A 20026-nucleotide genomic window follows, 5' to 3' on the forward strand; every position below is an offset into this window, starting at 1 on the left:
TAAATAACAGCAAAAACTAGATGACTTCATGTTTTCTTATTAATGTCTTAATTTTTATGACTTCTGGAAAAAACAATTTTACCCTAAAATAAATACGTGTTTTTATTAGAGTTTAAAAGATCTGCCTTTCTACAAGCATTTGATATCATCGTCGTTTTAGACTGTAAAAGCACCTATAGTTGAAGATAAAGGACACAGAGAAAGACAAAATGAATACATAATAGAGGATAACAGGCTTAAATGATTGGAGGCAAGAAAAGCAAGTAGTACGAAGCTAGCCAGCCAGTATCTAATCTTTCTCCTTGCACACTCTTAGTTATCTTTTTAAAGCTCCTAATTAATGTCTCTCATCTGTCATGTTTTGTCCACATCTGTTTCTTATGGTACCAATGCATAAGCCTAATTATTTATCCACCTACACCAAGCATATTTCTGGGTTCTGTCTTTTAGAAGACTATCGATGAGGAAGTTTAATAGGGGTTGTCCTGGCCAGCTTGTTTGTTTCTGACAATTCATAGAACTTAGAAATTAGTGTGCAGAATACACATAAAGATCACAGCCAAGAGCAATTTAGAAGAATGACACTGCTGTAAAGCAGAAGAGAATTAAATCCCTTCTTGGGAATTTCAGCCACTGGGAAGGATGGAAAAGTTAAATAAAATTTCTCTGTTCATTTACATTCAGCTTTCTTAAAAGGTTTCCTATAATTTCTAAATCTCAGTTTTCCTTCCTAACATTGGAACCATCTGCTCTGTTCTCACTTTCAATAGGTCTGGCTTTTCTTCTGTTTTAATGAGATACCTTACACTTAGTGTTCTCTAGGTCTACCAAGAGGGATGTTGTAAGCCCCAGTACTCATTTCCAGTGCTGGACCTGTGCCCAGGATACTCTGTAGCTATGGTGTTAGAATTCCTAAATACAGATGCAATTACACCAGTGACAAGATGTTCAATCAATATGATTTATTCCCATAACACAGTCTATCAATACTTATACACTTTTATACCACTTTTATAGTAGTGTTCCTTTCACTTAAAAAAAAAAGGACAAATGACCAAACACATTCAGGAGAAATATTGACAGTAGACTGAAAAGTGCCTGTGGGCTGTTTCAGTCTCCAACACATGATGTGAACTAGATAAATAAACAGAAGGTGCTTGTTGTAAAAATAGACAATTCTGAATTAGTCACCTTGCTCTTACCCCGGGCATGGGAAGAGTTATGTCCCTTCGGCATGGGACTGTCGTGGTTTAACCCCAGCCAGCACTAAACACCACACAGCCACTCACTCACCCCCTCCCAGTGGGATGGGGGAGAGAATTGGAATGGTAAAAGTGAGAAAACTCATGGATTGAGATAGAGAGAGCTTAATAAGTAAAGCAAAAGCCACGCACAAGCAAAGCAAAACAAGGAATTCATTCACTACTTCCCATCGGCAGGCAGGTGTTCAGCCTTCTCCAGTAAAGCAGGGCTCCATCACACGTAATGGTTGTTTAGGAAGACAAAACGCCGAATGTCCCCCCTTCCTTCTTCTTCCCCCAGCTTTATATGCTGAGCATGACGCCATATGGTGTGGGATCTCCCTTTGGTCAGCCGGGGTCAGCTGTCCCAGCTATGTCCTCTCCCAGCTTCTTGTGCACCCCCAGCCTCCTCGCTGGTGGGGTGGGGTGAGAAGCAGAAAAGGCCTTGACTCTGTGTAAGCACTGCTCAGCAGTAATGAAAACATCCCTGTGTTATCAACACTGTTTCCAGCACAAATCCAAAACATAGCCCCATACTAGCTACTATGGGGAAAATTAACTCTATCCCAGCCAAAACCAACACATGGACACAGCAGAGCCACCAAAGAGGGACTTATTTAGACTAGCCAATCAGAAATGTCAAGGTGAAGCATATCTGCTGAGCCCAGGCCAACATAATGCCCCACAGGACATGGGGTCTTTGCTTTACAAACAGGCATTTCTTTCGGATCAGGACTTGTATGCTTGAACATTCTCCAAAATGAGAAAGACAGACAAGCATATGGACAAATAACCTCTTCCTCCAACCTAATATTTGGGAGAGTGGGCTGTGAGACCTGTGTTTTCCTTTCTGCCCCAGGACTAGTTCAGTTTAGTTTGGATTGGTTTCTTTTTATGGTATTTCCTCTGCTAGAAAGGTGCTGTAGTCACTGGGCCAGATATATGTTTGCTTGTGTGTGCATCCCCTCCTGGCTCAATGAACCTTTCAAAAGCAGGCTGATGGACAGCATGTGGTGGGTTGACTCTGGCCAATAGCCAAACACTCTTCTCACTCCCCTCTCCTGTGGGGCAGGGAGAAAATAGAGGGAAGCCAAGAAGAGTTGTATATTGAGATAATGACAGTTTAATATGGAAAGCAAAAGCTGCATGTGCAGGCAAAGCAAAATAAGGAATTCATTTACCGCTTCCCATCAGCAGGCAGATGTCTAGCCATTTCCTGGAAAGCAAGGCTTCATCGTGTGTAGCAGTTACTTGGGAAGACAAACGCCATAACCATGAAAGCTCCTTTTCCTGAGCTTTTATTGCTGAGCATGATATCATATGGTATGGAATATCCCTTTGGTCAGTTGGGGTCAGCTGCCCTGTCTGTGTCCCCTCCCAACCCTTTACCCACCCCCAGCCAACTTGCTGTTGGGGGAGGCAGGGCAAAATGGGAAAGAGAGAAAGCCTTGATGCTGTGCAAGCTCTGTTCAGCAATAACGAAAACACTAGTGTGTTTTCAACATTGTTTCAGCCATAAATCAAAGCATAGCATCATATGGGCTACTATGAAGAAAATAGTAGACCAGACCTGGTACAGCCTATAATACCATGTGGGGCCTATAACACGGTGGGGTGTTAGTGGGGCTTTGTCTCTCAAATATTTGGAAAAGTAGAGGAAAACCTTCCAAAACTGGATGAGCTAAGTGCATGATAACGCAGCCATCATCATATCATTTTCTTACAGGAAACATAATTTAGCAGATATGGCCTAAAATATTTTTTTCAGACAGGTCAGTTCGTAGAGATAACAGAAAGCTAGATTTAATTATTATTTTGAAACTTGAACATAAGTCAAGCACCTGCCTTTTCAGCACTGTCAGGACTTCCAGACATGCCTGCAGGAAGACTGTAAATGCCTAGGGACATCTCTGGTGAATGTTTAAGTATCCTTAGAGTTAGCTAGCTGGTTATTAAAGCTTCCGAAACATATAATTCTTTTTTAGTTACCATGAAAACCCATCTAACACTATAGGGACAAATTATTTTATGGATCAGAGAAGTCAAGTTCAATTACGATATTTTCTGTCCGAAGCTGAAAGCAGCCATGATGTAAGTGGGCATAGAGTAGTCAATCCTCTCTCACAACTGTAACGTGTCTGAAACACCCAGGAGTGTTGATCTTCGGGGCTAGATCCATCTTAGATCTCTGCTCTTCAGCTCCTGTTGTCAAGCCTCAAAGCATTTTTAGAGTCCAGGAAGCCTCCTATGGGAGGAACAGGCAGAAATTTTTAGATCTTACCAATTGGACCATGTTTCCTATGATGCCATTCTTTTTCTCATATCCTTTTTTTCTCTAGTCTTAGATGCTTGTCCTTTAATTCTTTCATTTCATTGTGCATTCCACAAATCTGAATACCATTTCTACATTAACTTAAATAAAATTAAAAGGCAAGTGAATAGATATGCAAGTGATACATCTCACGAAAATTTTTGACATATTAGTTTTTGATTTCTGACTGTTGAATTTTTTTTAAGATGCTTTTCATAACAACTGGTTAATGCTGTCCACTCATGTTTTTGCAAAAAAAATGCTACTTTAAAAAAATAAAACAATATATATTTTTTTCTTTTATTAAAATCTATTTTTTCTTAAATAATTATAATTCTAATTGTATTTACTATAAAAAGTTAAGTAATCCATTTTATGCCATGTAGAAATTGTTTTCAAATTTTAAACACTGGAATAAGCATAAATTTGCAAATTTTGGTGAATCATGATGGTCTTACTTTTCTCTGACATTACTAGCCACAACTGATAGCCTGATAGATCCCTAAATAAGGTCAGGCTATTTTTAGTGTTGTTACATACCAGATGGAGACTTCTGATTTCATGTAGCTGTTGTCTCAGCAGCGTGAGAAACCTGTCTCATGGTTTTGTTTAAAGCAATATACCTTCAATGCATTTCCATTTCAATAACAGCTCTGCTCATCCTCTCTGCCATCTTCTTTCAAAAATTCCTGAGTGTTTTCAGAGGGAGGGGGCCTCACAGCAATGATCAGCATTCACAAAGCATTTTCAAATGTAATGTTTCCACTGGTCCACCAGAGAGAAATTTCCTTTTTACAGTTAGTATATAACTGGTAAACTGCGTGATTTGTCTCATTAACATTCTAATGATTTAAATTCCTGTAACTAAACCTTTCGATACTGTTGACATTCTTCAAACCTTTCAACTCAATAGTTTGGAAAAAAAATCATCCTGTGAGGAACAGTCTGTCATCAGTACGATTTTTTAAAATGAGATAAAAGGCCTTATTCTATTATACTGTATGTTACTCCTTATAATTTGGGCCTGCAGCGAATAACAGAAGAAACAGTTAATTAGCTTTGTTTCTAGGTTCAGTGGCTTGAAAACTTTGGTTTGCCAAGGTTTGGACGTGGGAATAAATTTGATAGGAAGCTTCGATGGTACAAAACGAATTATTCTGTGGCATTTTAAGCACAATTAAACATTTGTGGGAGTTTGTTTGTTCTCTATTCTTTGGCTGTAAATTTTAGATCTTTTTGTATAATGAGAAGCATTAATTTAATAACATATGAATCATCTCAGTTTCTCTGTTGCACAGAATAAGCCTTATTTATTTCTTTTTTAGTTTCCAAAATGCTGTATAGTTAAGTTAAAAGTAACTATAAGGCTGACTTTGCTGCATCACTTTCAGAAATTGATGAAAACCTTCCTATTTTTTTTATGATGGAATTTCATTTTCCTTTCATCTTAACTAAACGTTAATATAAGTTCATTCAGGTACCGTGGTTGCTCCCCTCCTCCCCCTGCCTTGTCACAGTGATAAGATCTAAGGAATATGTGCTTTATTCTCCTTTTTGTCCCAGTGAATTCCTTGTATTTCTTCAGTGTCCCATTGTTCTTCCAAATTATTATTGTTGTTGTTATTATTATTATTACGATTTATTGTTATTGTTATTTTATTACTGGTTTGCTTTGCTAATTGTGCTGCCTAGGCTGAGTTCCGTGCAGATACACTCAAGTTGTTCCCTACAGAAGTGATTTTCAGACTACTTAAGTTATGTTTTCATGAGCTGTAATCAAATCTTTGGATTGCTTCACGCATGCCTGAGCGCGGCCCTGCAGATGGGTGTGCGGCTGTTTTGGTGCGTCCCTGCTTAGGGACGCGGGGAGCTCAGACCCTTTCTGGAGTGTGGCAGTTGCTCTGTGACAGCTCCTGTGCAGGGAAATGTGGGGGCCATGACAATGCCAAAATGGAGGGGTTAGGAAAAATTTCAGCTTTCTTCTCTGTCATCCCAGTCAGCCAGTACAACCTGGATTCAGCACATTAGGAGGAGGTACATAAAGGCTTAAACAAAGGCTGCAAAGAAAGAGAAATTCTTCCTCTTCTGACTGTAAAAAGAATGGGGAAAATGTGCAAATTTCTGAGACAGTAGGTACTCTAAAGGCTTTTATTGGATAATATGAATGTAGGTGCAGCCTAGACCTAAATAAGTAAATTGGAGGAGTGAGGTGGCCTTACATATTTCTACGATAAAACATAAGTCATGTGGCATTACATAATGACTATTAAATGTCACATATAACCATGACTGATGAGCAAATTTTTGAAGACAATGGTAATGGAGGAGTAAAAAGAAATTCTTCTCTAAAAGGGTAGGATCTGAATTTTCACGAAAATATGGAGCTCTTGGATTTGGGATTTTTTTATTAATGAGTGTATTAAAATATATGAACGTATCAACATATAAGTATATATATCTATTTTCCCATTGACTTCTCTTCAGAATAAATTTGTTGTTTTTTTCTTAATTAGTTTGATCATAGTCTTGAAAGTCAGATTGCACATCTTATTATCTTGAATGACTTATGTTTTCCAGATTGTTAAACACCAGTTTTGTTTGTTTGTTGTTTATACTCATCTTTCAGTCTGTCAGTTAATGTGGATTACGGTGGAAAAGCTAAATCTGGTAGAGCTCTGTGCTAGTTTTTAAAAGGTGCATTGGCTTGGTTTCTCTCTTTTGCCCCTTGAATTGTATCACAGCAATGCTTGCCCTGGCAAATGCTGCTGTGTTCCACATATCATCGTTTCTGCAGTGGGATAAGAGATTTTTCTTTTATAATAGCAGTATTGACAAGATTGATTTAAATCCTGTTTATAAAATATTTTGAGTTCATTAGTGAAAAAAGTGCCACAAAACACAAGACTAATGAACTAGCATAAAACAATTCCCCTTAAACATGCAAAAATAAAAAAATCTTCATCCTGCCATCTGATGACTTAAATGGATTTTAGTATGATGAATAGCAGAAAAATATACTGCTGCTGTCCAAAACCTAAAGTAAAAGTACAGAATGGATCTTATGAATCTAGTTTATTTTGCCTCTATTTTATATCCATTGCTTTTCTACCTGAAAATCAATATATTTCAGAACTTTTCTTTTAAAATATACTGTTTTAGAAAGGAACATCCTTACAAAAGGGGCCAAAGTGATTTTGGAGTAAAAATGTCATTGTTTTTACTGGGCTTTACTTTTAAATTCTGGATGTAATTTTGAATATTTAAGCCTCATCAAAGACATAATTTTTAACTAGGGGGAAAAAACAACCCTTTAAAGTAAAATAACTGCAAGATTTGGGGGGATTTCTTTTATTTTCCTCAGGAATGAGCACTACTTTGCATATTTGAGTGCTACATAACATATTACATAAAAAATCAGAAGAAAACCTTCGCTATGTCTGGATGTAGGTAGAAATATCAACATCCTGCCAATCCATCAAGCATCCCTTGGTCACATATCTAATTACTCCTTCATGCTTTCATTCTGCAAAATTATAATACTTCCCATTTTCAATTACCTGCGAATAACCCTGGCCTTTAGATTCACTTAAGAAGTTCTTTCTGTGGACGTTTGATTGAAACATTGCCATTAGCAGATGGGGAGAGAGGAGCTTATTGAAGTGTAAAGAGAGCACATCGTACACTTGTCTGTGTCCCTTTGCTTCAGGTGGACGCAGCATAGGAAATGTATAATGCCTCATACTTCTTGGATTTGGACTACTTAGAGTGCATGTACTTTAGCATTTTAGTCCAGATCATGGGTGTGCTTTAGAAGCAAATTCTCTGGGTTTACCAGTCTTTAGTTCACATACTGGAGCTTATGAAGCTGACCTTCTGACAAAAAACTAAACAACAGGCTTCTGGATACCCTCTACCCACTATCAGGCAGTCGATCCTTTGGGTGACACTGAAATAAACCCCCTGAAAGAGGTACTGTGCTTTGCTTTTGCAAAGTCTGTTCCTGTTGGGCCTCTCTTTTTTATCCGTGTGGTCTCTGCTGTGGGGAAGCCAGCAAGGCACTGCTCTGTCAGTTATTTTCATCACTCTGAAAAAAAATCATATATACTTTTGCACGTATGGGGGTGTGTGTACACCCTCCTCTACACGCAGCTATACTTCATTTTTAATTCGTCCAAGATAATTTGTCCATGAGGTTGCTACGTGCTGCAGAATGCAAAGTATGTCTGTTAGAGGTGTTTGAAGCACTTGGAGATTTGAGTCAGCTCAGAACTTCATGGCCCAAACCGACCTAAATTAAATGTAGTTTGAATTTGTTTTTGTCTTACTCTCCCTGGCCTTGAATTAGCTTTTGCTTTTGTGTCATTTTTGATATATTACACTACAGACCAACAGTTAACATTACTGGATTTTGTAGCAGTAAGCTAAAATCAGTAGGATTTGTGGGATTGCAAGGATCCAGTGGTTAAAATAACCATCCATGGTCTTAAGCCATCAAACCCATTGTCTTCCATAAATGTTTCTGTTCATTTTTTTGCATAAAAAGCTTAATTGGGACATATATTTAAGAAGTTAATAAAGCTCTTCAAGTACAAAAGACTATTTTTCCATGGCGATAGCTTTATTCTGAATTACTTTGTCATGAAGTTGCAGTTCTGAACTGAATTGGGAAACATAGCATAAAGAGTACAAGCGAATAATTACTTATCTATAGACTTAATTTCTTTGTGATTTGAGACAATGGCACTTGTACATAGATTTCACTGTATTAGAAAGGTGTAGAACTTAACTGAAAGCTGTTTTCAAAAGTGAAAGAAAAGTTAGCATGGATGTCATTATTTTAATAGTTTTAATTCTACAAAAGGAAGAAAGAGCTTTCCCGATCCATAAGACTTTATTCGTAGGACTTCAGACATTAGTTAGGCAAAATTTAGAGTACTGTTGTCAGAGACAGACGTATTCATTTGACCTTGGCTAACCTAAGAAGTAAAGAGAAAGTAACTGTTCCTTATTGAAGAGAAAAGTAATTTTGATGAAAAGTGGAAAAGAAAAATATTGTTTTCATGTCTTATTGGAAATGGAAGGGCTTAATTTCTGTGATGCTTCAGTCCTTTAAGATGAGATATGTCTGAAATTTATTTTACCAGAACACTTCTTTGTAATTTTAAGGATATTTATTTTTTATGTCTAGAATTGATTTTTTTGCTTTGCAAACTACCTCTTAAAGTTGAGTCAAGGCAAGGTTGTTGTTATCCTGGCAGTACATAATGCAACATAAGTAATAACATTGGATAGAAAAGATTTCCTTCCGTTATAATCTTTTATGTATTGCTCTTAACATTATCTACTGCTGTTTTTATAGGAAGGGTTTTTCATATTATTTATATTAACTTTTTTAAAATTTTAGAATAACTGCAGTGCGTTCTTACTCTTTTCCTACAGCAATATAAATAAATCTGAATGAACACCATTTTGCTTTAATAAAAATGCAAAATTAACCATTTAAATTGTCTCTCATTTTCCCCCATTGTTAGCCAGAGATTAACTGATCCATGCTGTAAAACTAACACACCTTCAGTTTCAGGAAATGTTCTGAAGCAAAGTCCCTACTGTTGCAAGTTGTGAGGGTTGACTGTTTTGGAATGTGACTCATTTCTAATCCACATTTTACATAATAAAAACCCATGCTACTTTTAATGCAGTGATCTGGTGAATCAGCCTCAATAGTAAATTATATTTTTAATCAGTGTTTAGATGACCTAGCTTTCTGCATATAGTAGCAAACCCAAATATACCACAGATAATATCTGTTTTCCTCATCTTAAGAATGCCTGCTCTCATAATTTTCTGTAGAAGATTGACTTAGTTTGAGGGTAATAGAAAGTAAAGATGCCTACATGAGATAAATTTCTACTTTGTGGAGATTATTAATAAAAAGAAATGACAGCTGAAGTGCATTTTTTTTGTATCTTACATTAACATATTCAGTCAGCTGTTGAGTGATTTGTGCCTGTAAATTGTTCTGCATAAAGATGGCAATAGATTAAAACTTTGGATTCTTTTTAGTCATAAATTATTTCTGCTGAATATGTGATGTTTTATGTTAGCTAGGCAGAAGACTTCACTTTATTGGATTTTGGCAAGTGTGATTGTTTCATTTCTTACACAGCTTAATTGGGCAGTAGTGTGGTCATAACAAAATTAATCTTGTATAATGTCCAAATTCAGGACTTAGACTTTGCAAAGGTGATAGAAAGGTGAGCATATCACACTAGTTTTATCTTGAAACTATTGAGCTATAATAATTTTTCAAATAACATGCAGTGTACAAGGTTGATTAACCACTCTGATTTCACCATCATCTTTCTCTTTACCAGAAGCAGATTGTTGTTATCTTAATAGTGCTCTTTCTTACTCTATAAATTGTAAAAGTCTCCAACTGTCCATATGACCTCTTGTTATTCCCCCAGAGGAGGACAAATGTAATTTGCAGCTGGTGCTTTCAATACTGTTTCATTTCTTTTTAGAGGCATTGTGTATTACTTTGAAGTTTGTTTGTAAAATAAGTCGGAGAAGTGCTCCTCTTTCCTTCTCCAGGCATTTGAATTTCATATGGAAATACACAAATATATTCTAGTTTATGGAATGTTTTTTCATATATCTTGACATTGTTGAATGATGTCAGTCTTTCTTTCAAAATAGGGACCAGTCTCCAGGAGCCATTCTCATGACTCAAGGAGACTGATCTCATCTATAAGACACGTTGGTCTTGAGTCAGGACAGGGCACCCCTGTTTCAATTACATGTCTCGGTGAACCTTATCTCTATACGCAGACCTATTGGAGGAAAATAAATGATACTTGACTTCCTACCCAATTCTTGAATTCCACATCTTTTTGATATTTGGCTGTATCGAAAACCTAGTTAATTTATACTTTGTAGGCATTCCCCTGCTTTACTAAAGTTAAAGCTTTAACATTGTACATAGTTTGCCACCATATACACTTTGAATGCAGTTTCTTATTTCCAGGTCTCTTTCTAGCCGTTGTTCTTTCCCTGCCAATTCTTAGTGAAGAATGACTCAAAAAGATTATGAGAATAGCTTTCCCTGTCACATTTTTAATCCTTCTGCTTTAGTGAAAATAGGAGGTACATAGCAATGAACATGAGCCTGCAAAGTTAAGCAATTATTTTCTCAGTTTACCTTTGCATTGTGTTGTAGTCTGTGGTAGCAAAAATTACTGTATTTGCAATACGTGTGCATGAATTATTGCATGATGTTAAGGGGTTGCTGGCATTGGTAGCCTGATAGAGACAGGGCTACTGCAACTCCATGCCACAATATCCAGCCAGAAGCGAGGCTGAGCACGTATTCCCAGTAAGCACGCACACGAACAGGACACGTATACACATGGCTGAACAGGACAACACGTACACAATCAGCACTCACACAAACAAAAGCACCACCAATGGCCTCATCATCTGTGTCATTGCCCCCGCTGTGTATGTATATATACATATGTACAGTGTGAAGTCTGCCAGTAGCTGGATTTAGACACTCGGTCGACTCAGTAGAGCTGGCCCCAGATCCTTGCTGTCCCAGATGTCCCAGATGTCCCAGCATCTGGGTGTGCAAGCCCTTGAGGCTGCAACGCCTCTCCAGCTGTTGGTACAGACCCCTTTGCATGCACCAACACACACACGCGCCCACACACACACACACACTGGATCCCTCCAGTAACTGAGCTTAGACACACAGTCCATCCAGTAGCCCCTGGATCCTTGTTCTTTCCCCTGCACAGTAAAACACACACACACAAATGGGTGTCTCAGTCAACCCCTGGATCCTAAATTCTCTTGGGCAGTTGTCCTGGACCCCTTGTCCCTCCAGTAGCCAACTCCTCCAGTTGTCTCACTTCCAGTTACACACACACACACAGCTTCTGACGGCTTCACCTACTCACCAGCTAGCCCAGCTTGATGTTTGCTGGCAGTCATCCACTGCCATATGCACCCTCATATGCTCCAGCTGCTGGTATCACAGACCTCCACACCCAAACACGCGTGCACACACACACAGAGAATAGAGCACACACACACACCCCTCCCCAAGAAAATAGGTAGAAATGGAGTTTAATAGAAGACATGACAGACAATGCTCAGCAGGCACATGGCATGGGCAGACAAGCGCATTGGCCAGCCTTGTTTCCATGTGACTGGTCCCTTTTATCCCCTTATCCCTCTGTTTCCCCAGCTTGTTCCTCTCCAAACCACCTTTATCCTTCTTTTTTCCAGACCTTCGGTTACTCCCCTAAAAATCTCATAAGTCTTGTTACAATGCCAAGATGCTCGTTCCCTGCATCCCACAGTGCGTCCCAACCCCACAGGCAGCAATACCCTCCCCAGTCTGTAGGTGCTTTCCAGTTGACCCATGGTGCTGGGTGGGGCTGAGGCTTCCCTGGGACGGGATAGGTCTCTGACGGGGTTATGGGGGTTCCACCATCTGCCCTTGTGCCTCTGTGCTCCTGTCTGTGCCCACCTTTGATGGGCTGATGGCTCCTGTGATGAGCCTGGGAGCAGCCAGGCAGGGTGTTATTTGGGCTCCCTCACCTGTCACTGACTCTCTGTGTTCCCTTCTTGGGGTGCAGATAAGCTTTCATCACATGTCCTAACACAACATATTCTAAGTATGGGATGAGGCTGAAAAAAATGTAATCCTGAAAAATAACACATCTGTGGAGCAGACGTGTTAGAGCATGTACAGTGTAGTAAAGCCCAGGAATGCCTGTTTAGTGGCCTTGTGGATATTACAGCATTTGATGTGCAGGAGATATATTATACACAAATCTACCTATGATGATCACTGACCACTAACTTTGTTCCATATTGGTGAGATAAAAAACATATTTTCCAAATCTCTGCTGCCATGCAGTTTACAGTCTAGATGTGGAAATCATAGGTTTCATTATGTCAGGAAACCTGTGGGGAACATACTAAAGATACTTCATATAATTGGTAAATTATGCTCTACTTCTGAAAAGGGATGATGCAATACTTGATATTTTAAAGTGGTATTGCATAACATTAAACATTTTCAAAGTATTTTTGTGTTGCAGTTGTGCATTTTAGTGTATTAAAAATATTCTTAGAATATTTTTCCTGCTATAAGTTTTTTTCCAACACTGCTTTCTTAATGTGAGGGAGGTTGTTGTGCAGTGCAAGCTTTCTGTGCCTGTTTTAAAGATGTGCCAGCATTTTTCTCAAGCTTTCATTTGGCTTTTCCCTTAGTGCTTCAGTAAAGCATCTCTGCTGTATGCAGTAGTTAATAGATAACCTTAAAAGCGTAATCTTTTTTTAATTTAGAATACTGAGGCAATGCATAGAAATTATTTCAAAAGTAACATTCAGGTTCACCTTTCAAGATTTCATCTTTGTATTGGAAATGAAACTGAAGGTGGATGAAAGTATTTTTTCCCTCTCTCCTTAGATTTAAGTTGAAGACATTTTTATGAAAAACTGAAATTTCTCCCAAACTGATGCAAAACAGTTTTTCCTACCAAGAAAGTTGAGAAGCATTTGGAACAATTTGCTGAATTTTGGCTAGGCTTAGATTGTGACTGGTGATGATCAGTTGTGCTGTATTAGCTGCTTCTCAAGGTGTGCACTGTTAATCCCTGTCAACAACACTTACATCAATTTTCTTTCCCTGAGCTTGTGAGGGGAGCAGAAAACCACTTTGATTTTTCTCAGCCATTCAGATTGTCTTTTTTTTTTTTTCTGCAGCAAAATTAATTGGGCATGAGGGAGCTGTTCTGCTATGCTTTTAGCTGTAGAGTGCAGAGGACTGTGGCTCCCTGCCCATACATACACTAAAGAGTCTTCCAAGATTTTAAGAGAAATAGTGAACCTTTCTGCTGCTATAAAAATACTTGTAAAGCAAGTGATTCATGCGTAAAAAGCTTGTCCTGTGGAACACATTAATGTTTCTTTATAAATGTACATATACTTTGTTTATGTGAATATCCATTATTACTCATTTTTATTATTTGTGCAAGTATTTTCTTTACCTTTTCAGGTCTGCTCCCCCCTGCAGGTGTAAGCACACCCACAGATGAATAAATGTAACATCAGATACACTAGTACAAGGCCAGTGCCACCAATGGGATTGCACCAGTGTTACTGAGAGTCCAGTTTAGCCTTCAGTACTTGTGCTAGAGTTAACACAGGAGAAGAAAAGAACCCAGGAGAATTCATTGATTGTGGTTTTTTCATAGGCAATGGGGTGAGAGAGCAGGGAAGGGAGTATTAACTCTCAAAGGTAAATAAAGGTACTGGGAGACAATTTTAGGCACAAAAATATGAGCCAGAGTATGTTGTCATTTAACAAATTGCAAGAGATTAGATTATGTTGGTCGTATATCTATTTGCGGAAATGGGACATGCCCATTATGTATATTATATATATTTCATTATGTGATTGCTACATAAACATGTCATGGATATCAAAGAATGCAGTAAATTATTGCTGTTCTTTCCTTCCCTTAAATTTTGCCAGTTAGTATGCTATAGATATCTCTCTAAAATGGAGAGAAAATTTGATCTTAAGCGTTTAAATGAATCAAACTCAACCCACAGTTTATGTATTTATTTCTGCCTTTTAAACACTCTAACTACAGTTACCAACCTTTTAAATAAAATTATGCAAATTACAGTATTAAACATTATTAAAATAACCTTGTAAGTCCCAAGTTACTTCATAATCTTTGTTGATGAAATAAGGTCAATCAAGCAACAGCAATTTTCCATTTTTATGTATCTTGTGCATAGAATGAAATATTACATAGGAAAATAATTTCTAGAAATGTATGAACTGTTCAGACTGTTGAAAAGTTTGATGGATTTTCTTCTAAAACTGAAATGGGCCAGAGATATAGGAACCTGACAAACTCAGAGTTTATGATAACTTCTATGTTAGGGTGTCAGCAATGGCAGAAGCACAGAAGAAAATGAAAGGCAGAGTGACTGCGAACTTCTGAAGCCGTATAGTAAATGACCTGAATTGCACAAGAAAGAATGTAATTTTGTGGAAAGAAATGACTGCATCCAGTTCTCTGGAATGCACTGTTTCAAATTCCTGCACTGATGTATATTATAAATTTAAGATACAGAAATATAAGAAATTTTACAAAATTATTTTTTTAGGATGTAAATCATAAAAGTCTAAAGTGTCTCTATATAGTCAGTGGGCAGACACAGGTTCCTTAAATGCCAATTCCACCTGAAGACTGAGGCACATGGCATAAATCATCCCCTCTTGATTCCTCACTCCAGTGTCTGTAAAAAAAAGCCAAGACAACTGCTTAACTTAGATTTCTACCTGTTAGATAATATGATGGCATATGAATTTCTCTTAGTGTGAGAGAGGTTTTAAGTACAAAAGCTGAAATTTGCATTCTTCTTTTGTTCATACTAATTTTGTACAACTTGGAAGTGCTAACCTAAACAGAATTCACGCACAGATGTAATTTCATTTCCATTTACTGTGAACTCCATTTGAAGTCATGATCTCTGCTTTGATCTGCTCCATAGATTATGTTTATGAAACTGGGAGTTCTGCAATGGGTCTGCATTAGGTATATCGAGTGCTTACACCTACAAGTGTACAGGTACTTTTCTTCTGTGGTGTATGTGGCCAACCTCAGAATATGGACAAAATGAAGAGAAGATGAGGGAAAATTTGATGGCTTATATTGTAAAGGATAGAGTGTTATCACATACCATGTAAGCTGAACAAAATACCAAGAGTATCTAGGAGAAGGGTATCAAGATACATGTTTTTCAGACTGTAGAAAGTGTCAGATCTATGGAGACAAAGCAGCTAAAAAAAAAATCTAGATTGTTGCTGAATAGGGGAAAGGATTGTGAGGAGTGAGAGCAGCTAGGAGGGAAAACCAGAAGAGAATCCCTTATTTGGATGAAATTTTGAAACTATGTGTTAAGCAGGTGAAGCATATTAATGAAAGGAATCAAGGTACATGGAGTGTATGAGTGACTTAACAGGAATTGTGTGAGAAGATTATGTTAAAAGTTTAGTCAGAAAAGATGAGAAGGTGGAAAGCTAATCATGAATAATCCTTTGGATGAAGTGGGATTAGATAAAGTATGTTTAATTTGGTATGTATGTGCGTGCATCTGTATGTGAGAGAAAAGAACAGATTTGGAGGTAGTATGAAGGAAGGAACAAATGAAAAACATGAAAAGAATGAAAATCAGAGGAAGCAGTGGAGGCTGAGGTGGAGACATGAGAAGTTGTGACTAGTGCTAGGGGATGGCGATACAAAAGAAATACAGAAAACATGATTTTGTTCTGAACAAGATTTGAGAAATGAGGTAGGGTAAGATAAAATTAGGGAATTGGAAATCAACCAGAGAAGAGTGATAATGGTTACTTGCTAAATGGGTATTTTCCCCGAGAGAATAAAACCAAGAAAACTAAGGGTTACAGTGAGGGAAGAAGAAAGAGAGGAAAGGACAAGTATGGTATACAAACAGTGAAGAAGGCGGCTGACTAAAAATTAAGACCTGGAGAAGGATATAGGAGACATTTAAGAAGAAAAGAATGAGCAAAAAAAGCACCCTTTCAGCAGGGTACAGGTTGATCACAACTGTGCTGCAGATCTTTACAGGTGTCGACCAAGAGATGGATTTGGCTTCTTGGATCTCTATTGTGTGTTGGGGGTGATGTCTTCCCTAAAGGATGTACCATGCCTGGCGGTCAAGTGCTCTGTAGGCATCTGTGGAAGGATCCACAAATCAGTTGCACATATATTATAAGACCTGTTCCTGATAAAGTATAAATTTCTTTCAAAACCATATGGTCTTTAACTCTTCATTCTTCACAGCACAACAGTTGTATTATGACATGAAATTTTTAGGTTACGGTAAACTTTCATTCAAAGAGCTTAACATATTGTCCTTGTTTCCTAAAGGAAATATGGGTGAAAAGAAGGAAGTGGGCTTAGTTATGCACTGTGATTACAAACAGATGTGGGGTATCTTGTATAAAAAGCCCATAAAATGTCCTCACTCACTTAGATAAAGAATAGTAGCATGAAAAACTTTCTGGCAGACTCTGTAGGACAATTTGAAAACACAAAATCACCATATTTGAAATCAGAGAACACAGGAGACTGCTTTCTGTATGTTTATATGCAGTGAGAAAGCAAACTTTTAATGCTCTTGGAAAACAATATCAAAAGGACACCATTAGGTTTCTTGAAAACAATGGGGAAGCTTTGACAATTAATGAAGAAATAAATAAATCTGGAGACAGCAAAGGGCTAAATGAAGATTGCTCTTTGGTCTTGCTGATAAAACAGAAATCATGAAAGACTATTTAACTCCTATATTTGTTAAATTACCCAAATGGCCTTGATGTTTCTGGAATGTAAAATGGACTGTCTTAATTATGCAGCAAATTGGAGATTTTTAAAGGACAAATATGTCCTAGGGTACTTGTACAGCAAGAATTTGGCAATTCTGTATTCCAGTGAGGTTTGGGTGGTTTAGGCAACTGGTGAAACCACACAGCCAAAAGAATCAAATTTGCATATTGAGTGAAGATCAGTGGCAGGGTAATCTTGCTATGTGTATGACAATAAAAGTAGAAGCAGCAGTCTTTTTTCTTGAAGACAAATGAAAAACAACATCTAATTAAATATAATTAAAAGCAGTTTTGTCTGTAATAAAAGTCTACAGATGTTGTAATTTTTAGGCAAAACAATCTTCTTGAAAATAAGACTAAACATAACAAACAGCTCTAATGACATCAATTTTATTAGAAAAAATAGGTGCAGTGGTCTCAAAATATTACAGTGGTATAAATTGTCAGTGTTTTGATGCTTTTGCCATTATTGTAATACAGTTCTTATCATTAAATTCATATGATGACATCTTTATCTCATTGAGTGGATGGACGCAGTGGTAGATGTGTAGAAGTGCAGCAAGAAAGAATTAGGCAATGTTTATTTGTTTGAGTGTAAACAGGTCTATCACATCAAATACTTACAAAAGTATAAAAAGAGTATCAAATTATTATTATTATGAGAAAAAACTTATGTATAAAAGTCTTAACAAAGTGACAGAGTATATGAAAATTAAAAACCCAACAGAATGTTATTCTCAAAGATTTTGGGAATCTATCATAATCTGCAGAACTGATTTTCATTAAGGGACTACTTCAGCTGCTTCTGTCATCCTTAGACTGCACTAAACAAGAGAAACTTCCTGGAAAGTCAGAGTAAAATTCTTCACGTAAAGGAACAAACAAATCTGAGTCTGTCAGGTCCTTATTTGGGTGTTCTGTGTGGTGGCTTTATTTCAGGTTTTTCACAAAATAGTATATAAAAAGCTCTTTTTGCCTGTCCCTTATTTCTCATTCTCCTGAAAGAAAGTGTCATCCGAAGATGACTAGTGCTTTCTTCTTAGAAAGATAAGTGAACTCTGGTAGTGATTAGAGCTTCACCAGGAAACCTCTCTTGAATGATAGAATCTAGATAGTTACCATACATTAAGTTTCTTTCTTAAAGATGTTTTTTTGTCAAAAGTTTGGGAGAGTCCTCCAGTATAACAGGTGCAGCCATAAATGAAAGGCAACTGTTACCTTGTTTTTGCAAGCAGTTGCTTTAAACATTGGGAATTGAGTTATGCTAACTTATTCTACAGGGGCTGTAAGTTCATCATGCTCTGGATCATGAACATATGTAAGGTCAGGAGACTGAGAAGCCTTCTTGCATCAGAAGTGTATGCTGGTAGTGCTGTTCCTGAACAACAGGGCATCAAAGGCCCTCAAAGTTATCTAACGGTTTCACGCAGACCTGTTCTTCATGTAGCAGTTATGTATTTGGTCCTGATCAACACTATCTTTTTTGTTCTGCTGGAAATAAAGCATGTTCCTGAATGAGACATGTTTTGATTCCAGACTCTGTGCCTTGAAGAAGGGAAGTGGTTGATTGCGTCCTCCCATGGACCTCACCTTGTGCACTTCTTACCCACTTCTGCCAGAATCGTCTAGACCTGTTACTGTCACAGGTGTTGTTGAGCACTCTTTCTCCAAAGAGGGGACATCAGTGTCCCAAATCAGAGAGGGAAGCCAACAGCAATGTATCTTGGCTTTGATCTTTTGGAGAAGGGGAGAGAGTGAATTGTTCCTAGTGGACATCCTAGCCTGTTGGGCTTGTGGGAGCGGGTGTTGGATATCATGCTGTGCATGTGCTGCCAGTTACAGGTGCAGACAAGCCCAAAAAAGCAATCAGAAAAGCTGCTAAACCAGAGATCTGGCCTTTCACTGGTGTATAATTATGAAAGACATACAGCATCCCTTAAGCAGAACTTGGTTACCAGTCCAGAGTTATGAGTAATGCAGAGAAAACAGATTTAAGGCAAGTGCTCACCAAACTTTACACATCTTTTTTAGACTCTGTTTGTACTCAGTGAAAGGAAACCTCAGGGGCACAATTCGTCTAACCTATCTGAGATTTCTGATGTAGGATGAAATTAATTAAGACCTAGAAGTGCCTGTTTCTTTTTACTGAGTATAAAGAGAGCTAGATGACTACCCCAAATTTCAGCATTATAAATATAAAAATTTAGTTGAGATTAAAGATATCTGTTGTTAACCTTGCACACCTGAATGACACGAAAGAATATTCCCAAGTCGATTGGAAATGCTGCTGATTTCTTTGGCTATGGAGAAGAGAAAACGATATGAAAAGGTTTGGACTTTTTCATAGCTATTTAAAGTCATGCAGCCCATAGTAAATTTTGCTATGTGTTGTTGCTGCAATCTGATATAAAAGCAGAATTCGGAAAACTCATGTAAAGAGAGATATAGGAACAGGTTCCCACTACTTGCAAGAAATGGAAGTTGCAGGTTCAGGCAGCTCATTTAGGTGTTTTGTCAGGCCAGAGACTGTCAAGTTAAAATGGACAAAAACAGAGGGTACATCCGTATGCTGCTTAATGAGAGGACCAACAAGCCAGTTCCAGCGCTGGAGCCATGATTCTCCTCCTGCTTAACTGTTGGCTCACTCCTTGGCTATTTGTTTCCAGCAAGCTCCAGACAGAAACAGCCTTAAGCACTGAGACTTGGCTGAAAATTGACTCTAATTTAGCAGTGTAGGTGCAGCCAGAGAGTCTAAATGTTAAATAAAATGGTGCTAGCAATGAATGGTACTGCATACATCATCATTACACCTGCCTCGGGTAGGTGCAATACCTTATTAGATCCTTTACGAAATAACTGCATTGGTCTTGTGAGCAACCAGCAAGAAAAACAGGGCAGTGAACTGCATATGTAGATATATACGCTTAAATAACAAAAGGAGTTGGATCAAGATCAGCTTTTTAATTCATATCATCCCTGCTGCTGTGGAACCTGATAATGGATCTCTGCTGCGATTAATGGCGATTTGAACTG

At 37.9% G+C, this 20026-nt stretch overlaps 1 protein-coding gene across 6 annotated transcripts in view; it reads left to right on the forward strand.

The window, feature by feature from the left end:
* The window catches only part of DLG2 (discs large MAGUK scaffold protein 2), a gene marked incomplete at both ends in the record, with an annotated part of 1048402 nt that overhangs the window by 630278 nt on the left and 398098 nt on the right, over positions 1–20026 (forward strand). The gene's annotated exons all lie outside the window — the stretch shown is intronic.

The sequence above is a fragment of the Platalea leucorodia genome (assembly GCF_965183815.1).
Source record: "Platalea leucorodia genome assembly, chromosome: 2".
NCBI classification, from domain to species: Eukaryota; Metazoa; Chordata; class Aves; order Pelecaniformes; family Threskiornithidae; genus Platalea; species Platalea leucorodia.